At 43.0% G+C, this 9,032-nt stretch overlaps 1 long non-coding RNA gene across 1 annotated transcript; it reads left to right on the top strand.

The window, feature by feature from the left end:
• Positions 1 to 6,417: 6,417 nt before the first annotated feature.
• LOC116529623 lies at positions 6,418 to 7,759 on the top strand. Its single transcript, XR_004259567.1, has 3 exons — positions 6,418 to 7,086; positions 7,470 to 7,532; positions 7,664 to 7,759. It is a non-coding gene; the product is annotated as an uncharacterized LOC116529623 (long non-coding RNA).
• Positions 7,760 to 9,032: the final 1,273 nt, after the last annotated feature.

Below are 9,032 nucleotides of genomic sequence, written 5' to 3' on the forward strand. Positions count from 1 at the left end.
CCCAGCTACTCAGGAGGCTGAGGCAGGAGAATTGCCTGAACCCAGGAGGCGGAGGTTGCGGTGAGCCGAGATCGCGCCATTGCACTCCAGCCTGGGTAACAAGAGCGAAACTCCGCCTCAAAAAAAAAAAAAAAAAAGAAACATCAGTCTTGTACCAGCTGAATTATCACACATCCCAAATCACTGGAAACCTGGTTATTAAGTGATGGAATCATCTCTGAATGTATGACAAGTCTAGGGTAGGTTACTCACAAACCTCAACTGCACTTGGGAAACATAAAGTTGTTTGGGGGCCATCATTTTATTCCTGAAAACTTCCAGTACCTTCTTTATTTATTTTTATTCATTTATTTGTTTTTTCTTTTTTTGAGATGGAGTCTAGCTCTGTCGCCCAGGCTGGAGTGCAGTGACACAGTCTTGGCTTACTGCAACCTCTGCCTCCCAGATTCGAGTCATTCTCCTGCCTCAGCCTCCCAAGTAGCTGAGATTATAGGTGCGTGCCACCATGCCCAGCTAAGCTTTGTATTTTTAGTAGAGATGGGGTTTCGCCATGTTGGCCAGGCTGGTCTTGAACTCCTGACCTCAGGTGATCCACTGTCTTAGCCTCCCAAAGTGCTGGAATTGCAGGCATGAGCTTTTGTGCCAGGCCCTAATTTTTGTATTATATTAGAAACAGGATTTCACCATGTTGGCCAGACTAGTCTTGATCTCCTGAGCTCAAGTAATCCACCTGTCCAGCCTCCAAAGTGCTGGGATTACAGTTGTGAGTCACCGTGCCTGGCCTTAGCATCTTCTGTAGACATTGGTGATATCACTTATAATGACTTCTGAGCGACAGTGACTATAAAGAGTCAATCACCAAAGACGAGATTTTCTGTCATTGCAGTAGAAGATCAGCTCTCACCAGCTGGAACAAGCCTCCTACCCCTTGGAAGCCAGGGATTAACTTAAGATAATTCTCAGAGCTTACAGACTTTCAGACATAGAAGAGTGAGAAGTGGGCAATAGAGGAATGTGATTTCCCAGAGAAGATCCAAATCAAGGGGGTCATCAAAACATAAATACATCAAAAAGATAGTTATACACTCACAGCAGCATTACTCACAGTAGTTAGGAGGTGGAAGCAACCCAGTTATCCACCCATGCATGAATGGATAAAAAGAGTGTGGTCTATACATACAAGGGAACATTATGTAGCCTTAAAAGGGGAAGAAATTCTGACACATTCTACATCATGGATGAACCCTGATGATATTAAGTGAAGTGAAATAATGCAGTCACAAAGAGGCAAATGCTATATAATTCCATTTATATGAGGCAGCTAAAGTAGTCAAATTCATGGCAACAAGGAGTAGAATGGTGGTTGCCAAGGGCTGGGGCAAAAGGGAAATAAGGAGTTGTTTAAGACTTTCATTCTTACAAGATGGAAAAGTTCTGGAGATCCACTGCCCAACAATGTGAATATACTGAACACTACTGAATTTTGCACTTAGAAATGCATACATAAATTTTATGCTATGTATATTTTACAATTAGAAATTTAAAATATTGAAAATAACTACATATTAGGAATAATTTTAAATATAAAGAAAACCAACTGTAACCAAAATTCATAGGATTAAGTACTACTGTGTCCTGTCATAAAACTATTTAGGCTTTCCAACCCTCAAAAGAAATAGTCACATATTTGATTCCTACCAACACTCTAGTTACGACAACTTTTCCCAACTTACTGGTTTGGTCACATAATTAATAGTGATTGTTCCCATTAGAGCTTCCAAAATGCTACCAGTTAAGCTTAGAAATATGGTGCTGGAATTTACTCTTTTGTCTCCGAGAAAATTCTTAATTTTAAAAAGCTCAACATTTTTAAATACAAAGATAAAATAACATTATAACTTATGAAAAAAAAAAGTCCATCATCTCTCTTTTCCTAACTATGATTCTCCATTTAGATATTTACCCTTCCAGTTTATTACTGTAGTCATTGTATACATGCCATTTTGCCTGTGTATCTTTTTTCATTTGCTATCATGCTATAGGTATTTTTCCACGTTTTATGTTTTCATCGAAATTATTATTTTTAATGGCTATATAATATTCCATTGAGTTGATGACCCTAATGAGCTTAACCATTGGCTTATTTTTGAACAATCATTTCTGTTCTTCTAATACAGATAAAATAGCTTTGGATGTTTAAATCACTCCTGATACACTTAGTGTTTTTAATGATTGCTGTTAGAGACACAAACTATGTGACACTCATAGAGCCGAAAGGGCTGTGGGATCAATTTCCCCTTTCCTTAGTTGAGGAAGACTCTGAACCTATACACTAAACAGCACTCATCAGCCTAGTTAGATTTTCCTTGTGGCAAATTCATGACCCCACACAATGCTAAGTAGGCTATCGAAATGTGGATAGTTTTGCATAAACCTTTTTGTGGCATTCATTCAAATGGCAGCAATGACATGTTTCTGTTTAAATCCCACATATAACAACATCTGAGTACTTCAATGAATAAATTCCTCAACTTTCCTGAGTCCTGGGAAATTTTTGGAACCAGAGGATGGATTTGAAGACCAATGCTTACTTGGCTATTTATTTGTTTTAACATCACGAGTAGATTTCATTCGTCTGTTATGAGGCTTTAGCTCTTGCTCCTCCCCTCTGCCTGGTACACTTCCCTTCACCAACCACCTGCTCCACTCATCTTTTCCATCTCAGCTCAAATGTCAATCCCTTAGGAAAGCTTTTCCTGACACTTCCTCTCCCAACTAGGTCAACTCCCTCACGATATGATCTCACAGTTTCCTGAACTTTCCCTCATTGCATTTATCAGTCCATAATTATATATATTCATACAAGTATCTGATGACGTTTGTCTCTCCCTCTAGATGTAATCTCCACGAGCCAGACACTGGGTCTGTTTTCCTCACTGTATCCCAGTCAGTACCTAGCAGATAGTACATAATAATATTTGTTGAATGAATTAAATGTCATCAGGAACAGTCAGGAGCCAACAGGCTAAAAAAGAGGGAGAAGCCGAGCGTGGTGGCTCATGCCTGTAATCCCAGCACATTGGGAGGCTGAGGTGGGTGGGTCACTTGAAGTCAGGAATTGGAGACCAGCCTAGCCAACATGGCACACACACAAAAACACAAAAAACACAAAACTGGGCATGGTGGTGCACACCTGTAGTCCCCAGCTGCTCGGGAGGCTGAGGCAAGAGAATTGCTTGAATCCAGTGAGCCAAGATTGCACCACTGCACTACAGGCTGGGCGACAGACAGAGACTCAGTCTCAAAACAAAAAAAAGAAAAAGAAAAAAGGAAAAATGATAGAAAAAAGAAAGGATGAGACGGGAGCAACCAAAGGACAGGGGCTGGCTATTTTGGCATAGTCCACTTCTCCACATTCAGGCAAAACATTGCGACAGTTTTAACAATCCATAAATCAAAGATTCCACCATAACTTTTCTTCCTGAAAGTAGTCTGGAACTGTCTCCAGTTTCTCCTACCTTCCCTTCTTTCATAATTTGTAGACGCATAGAGCACCTGTCCACTTCTGCTCTTTATATGTATTTGTTATGTCTTATCTTTTAAGACTGTACTTTTAGAAAACAAAGTTTACTTCTTCCTTACATTCTATTTTCATGAGCAACAGGAGATCATATATCATCAATAAATGTTACTTCCTCTTTCCTAAAATTCATATGAAATGTCAAGAGACCCCCAAATAACCAAAACAGTGTTGAAAAAAGAAAAACAAACTTGGAGATCTTACAATTCCTGATTTCAAAACTTACTGCAAAGCTACAGTAATCAAAAAGATAGACATATTAGCCAAGGGAATAGACAGCCCAGGAATAAACCCTCACATATGTTGTCAAATGATTTTCAGCAAGGGCATCAAAAAAGCACAGTTTTTTCAATAAATGATTGTGCATATTTTGCATTAGATATCTGCATACAAGAAAATGAAGTTTGACCCTTTACAGCATATACAAAAATTAATCTCATATACAAAAATTAACTCAAAATGGACCAAAAACCTAACTGTAAGAGCTAAAACTATAAAACTCTTAGAAGAAAACACAAGGGAAAAGCTTTATGACGTAAGCTATGGCAATTATTTCTTCACTATGACACCAAAAGCACAGGCAACAAAAGAAAACATACATAAATTGAACTTCAACAAAATTTAAAACTTCTGTGTATCAAAGGATACAGCCAACACAACCAACACAGTGAAAAGACAGCCCACAGGCTGGGAAAAAATATCTGCAAATTATATCTGTGATAAGGAGTTAATATCCAGAATATATAAAGAACATTTATAACTAAACCCCAAGAAAAAACCCAACCTAACTAGAAAATGGGCAAAGGACTTGACGAAACATTTCTCTAAAGAAGATACACAAATGGCCAGTAAGTGCATGAAAGGACGCTCAGCATCACTAATCATTAGAGAGGTGCGAATCAAGACCACACTGAGATACCAGCTCACACACATTAGAATAGCGACTATCAAAAAATTCCAGAAAATAACAGGTGCTGGTGAGGATGTGGAGAGAGTATGCACCGTTGATAGAAATGTAAAATGATGAAACTGCTATAGAAAACAATAGAGTGATTCCTCAGAAAATTAAAGAATAATTATCATGTGATCAGCAATTCCACTTCTGGGTATATACACAAAAGAATTAAAAGCAGGGTCTTGCACGTATATCTGTACATCCATATTCACAGCAGCATGATTCTCAATAGCCAAAAAGTAGAAGCAACCCAAGTGTCCATTGATAGATGAATGGATAAGCAACATGTGGTATATATACATACAATGGAACATGATTTAGTCTTAAAAAGGAAGGAGATTCTGACACACGCTACAACATGGATGAACCTTGAGGGCATTGGCCAAGTGAAATAAGGCAGTCACAAAAGTACAAATACTGTATAATTCCTCATATTCCACTATATGAGGCACCTAGAGTTGTCAAATTTATAGACAGAAATAGAAAGTTCCCAGGATCTGAGGATAGGGAGAAATGGGAAGGTGTTTAATGGATACAGAGTTTCAGTTTTGCAACATGAAAGGAGTTCTTTGGGTGGTGGTGATGTTTGCACAACGATGTGAGCATAATACCACTGGAATGTATATTTAAAATGGTTAAGATGATAAATTTTGTTATGTGTATTTTATCCCAATCTAAAAACATGGGTTCCTTCTCTATTCATTTCTATTGTGAAATCCTCACAGAGCCTGGATTGGCACCTTGCATCTAGCATCCATCGATAAATGTATAAGCGAATGGATGACCAGATCTAGAGCTGGAAGTTACCTTTGGTGAAATCCTCTATCCAGCTGATGATTGCTTCCAGGCTGTAGGACACTCACTACCTCTCAAAGCGTGTCATTTCTTCTTCATTAGAAAACTCTTCTTCATGCCACCTTTAAGCTGAAATTTGACTTCCCTGTAATATTTCCCCTTCCTCAGTGATCATAGCTCTGCCTTCTGGGCCCAGAGAGAACAGGTCAAATTTCTACCTCATCTGACCACTTTCATGCAATATAAGAGCTCTGTGCACTGAGAAAGTTAAAGCCACACCCCAAATGCATCTTCTCCTGCAGAGAGACAGTCTAACTTTTGCAGTTGGATCACACTTAAAAGCATCAAGAGGAGTATCTGATCCTGGTTCATTCCAAAGATGCACTAAATGGCAAGAACATGGAGGCAACACGTGAACCCGATGGTCTCCTTGTGGGAGGGGACTCCCATCTTGGAAGAACAAGAACTATTTAGCTTGGAGTAGCAAAATCTCTGGGTGAGACACCACCTGTCTTGAAGACCATTCGATGGCAGAGGAAGCCTTGTTCTGGATGTACATCCATAGGATATGTTACAGCAAAGCAGATTTCAACTCAATTATATTAAAAAGACTCTAGAACTGAGAGTACATAAAAACTCATAGAATAGTAGTCACTGTAGGAATCATTACTATTAGGCCTCTGCTTCAACTTCATCTCCCCTTTGAATTCAGAAAATAAACACACACACGTACACATGCTCCCCATCTATCACACCAGGCGCACTGTGACACTGTCCATGCCTGACACAAAACATTCTAGAAGTATTTCACTTTTAGTGTCGATACACATAGCACAGCTCGTTTCAAAGTTAAACAACAATGAAAACATCAGCACTGAGAAGAAACTACGCAAAGACCTTGGGTCCCAGGCCCTTGTTCACTCAAGAGTACCTTGAGACCTGTGTCTTCCTGTTCAGCTGCAGTCATGGTTCTAACCTGGTTCTTCTCACGGCTGGGATCCTCTGACCTTTTATGTCCTGGCAATGACTTCTATGCATTTTGGCAGTGACTGTCTGAATCTCTGATTCAACCCTGATCTCAGCCTCTCGGGCTTCCTCTCTCCTTTAATTTCTTCCGCGGATGGCTGTGGCTTCTGCCGAGTCTACCCTTCCTGGAGCAACCCGTGCTTTTGAAAAATGACCATGCCAAAGGGGAACTAACACTCCCAGCCTGGAGCAGGTCTTGTCAATCTGATTTTTAAATGATGGAGGAGGAGGTTTGAGGACAAAGCTCATGGTGGCACTACCGCTATCAGGGACGATGCAAAGATCAAGCGAAAAGGGGAAAAGCCTCTTCTAAATGTGAGCACAGTCACAGACTGAGGACAGAGAGGTATTTAAAGTGAACTGGAACAAACCTGCAACATCCGGTGCGTTCTGCCTTCAAAAATAGCTGCCAGTTAGAAAGGGTTATTTACATATTGATTTCATGCTAACTTTGTAATGGAATGTGCTGCCTGCCTGCCTGCCTGAGACCTAACAACTGTCATCATAATTTTTTCTAAAAATATAGTCAGAGAAAAACACTCATTGAACCCTCCACTGGAAAGTGGCTGCAAAAGACCCCCTGATCCCGAACCTGTTTGACAGATCACCGCCAAGGGCAGGGATCCTCAACCACTGCAACCGAGGAACATTTCACAGCGGCAGCTGGCCCCTCCCTTCTTCCAACCCGCCAATATTTTTTGTCTTTCTAGAAAACCTGTCTTGTTCAAAGGTAAGTGTTGGGAAGTGGGGGGGGGGGCTGGGAGGGATGCCTCTCTGGAGCAAAGCAGCCTCTGTGGAAACTCCAGCTGGCCTCTCTTCAGAAATAATGGATGGGGAAGGGGCCCGAGTACCCACCAGCCCAGCGCTCCATCCTGGGCGCATTTCTGCCACGGTTTCTCCTGGCATCTCTCTACCAAGGATCCCCACTTCTCGCGCCTTCTAATAGCCAGCTTCTAGTGATTCTCGCTTGGGCTCATTCCGAACCCCTCCCCAACTCACCCACCCCCACCCCCACTCCCAGGTTTGTCTCTGTGGATCCTGCAGAGCTGAGCCCAGGCGGTTCTGTCGTCGCTCCTCAGTGCAATATTAGCAATTTAAATGTCTCTTTGCCAGGCCTGATGGAGCTGATTCGGTTGTGATCCTGGGCATATGGATGGCATATTTGCTGCGAGCTAGGTGAGATGCGTCGCAGAAGGACCGCTGCCAGCCCCCGCAGCCGCCTTCTCCCGCTCCCGGGCGGCTGGGGCTGGCCGTGGAGCCGCGAAACCGGCCGGACCCGGGGGAACTGCAGCCCACTTTGTCTCCAGCCGGCCCCCGCTGCTGGGACAAATCTTTCATTCATGAACAGGAGCTTGTTAGGCCAACGCCGGACTCCAAAGCCACTTAATTAAATTGTGGAAAGTTGCTTGGCCCCGGTGGGAAATTTGCACACAAAGACCCGGGGTCCGCGCTCCCCCCAGCCAGGGAGCGCCGCCACAAAACCCGGCCTGGCCGCCCCCGGCCCCTCCGCTCCCCGCGCCCCCCTCCACCGCCGCTGCGGCAGCGAAAGCGGCGCCCCCTCATTAGAGGGCGTTTGTTAGGGAATGTTTTCCCAGCGATTCACTGACGGGCCTTTCATTCCTCCCTCCGCAATCAAGGGCGGCAAGTGCAGCCTGAGAGCCCTCCACGGCCTGATTGCTGAAAGAATTTCCAAAAGGAAAGAGTGTAAACAGGTACATTGAAAAAGCCTCTTTTCAACAATTATGTAAACATTCCAAACACTATTTGAAAACTTTCACAGTGGAACTGTCAAGTCGGAGCATTCTTGTATAATTGCACGGGCACAATGGTGGCTCTGGGGCTACCCCAGCTTCCCCCAGACCCCGCAGAGCTTAGCGGGACGTGGGGGGCCCGCAGATAAAGAAGTCACAGGGAGACAAGTGCGCTTCACTCTCTGGCCCGCCGCATCTTTCCGTGTGTGTCCTTGCTCCCTTGGCCTCCAGAACTCCCTGGAAGCAGGGAGGCACCATCTTTGTCCTGGCGGGATTTCTCCAGGACCCGGGCCGCTGCTCTGCACAGAGGGTCCGTTGATAATCAGGATGCAGCTAGATGGAAACTTCTGTATCATTTAAGGTTTTCTCCAAAGCAGCAGGTGACCATTCTGAGATACCAGGCAAAATTGTTGGCAACGTTTCCCTCTCGGTTAGAATGTTTCTCGCTGACTCTCCCGCCTCTCCTCTTCTGACTCTAGTTTGCTACTGGGCAAAAGTTTCCTCCTTTTCCATGCAGCTCAGAGTCTCCCGATTCACTAACTTAACTACCAATGACCCTGATTACATTACTAGGAGTTGGAAGAGTTTAGGCGGCAAATGGCAAACCGCTTAATCTCGTATTTCATGGAGACACGGAGGTCTCAGATCACTTTTATACATATTTATCTCTGAATCAGTTTAGCCAGTCTGCGGTCATTTGGGGTCCTGCCAGCCTGTAACCACTGGGGCTTGCAGGGTGTATACGAATAGGAACCATGGTTGTGACAAGTGGGATGTGATTTGTTTTCGTTTTTGTTTTTTTAAACTCTATTTTTTTAAGAGCTGGGGAGGGGCAGTCTAAATGTTCAACAGGAAGGGATTGGCATATCAACACAATGAAGTTCTACAAATGTGTACTATGAAGGCCATGTAGAGATATGGAAAA

The sequence above is a fragment of the Sapajus apella genome, unplaced genomic scaffold, assembly GCF_009761245.1.
Source record: "Sapajus apella isolate SASKATOON/1434 unplaced genomic scaffold, GSC_monkey_1.0 scaffold62, whole genome shotgun sequence".
Lineage (NCBI taxonomy): Eukaryota > Metazoa > Chordata > Mammalia > Primates > Cebidae > Sapajus > Sapajus apella.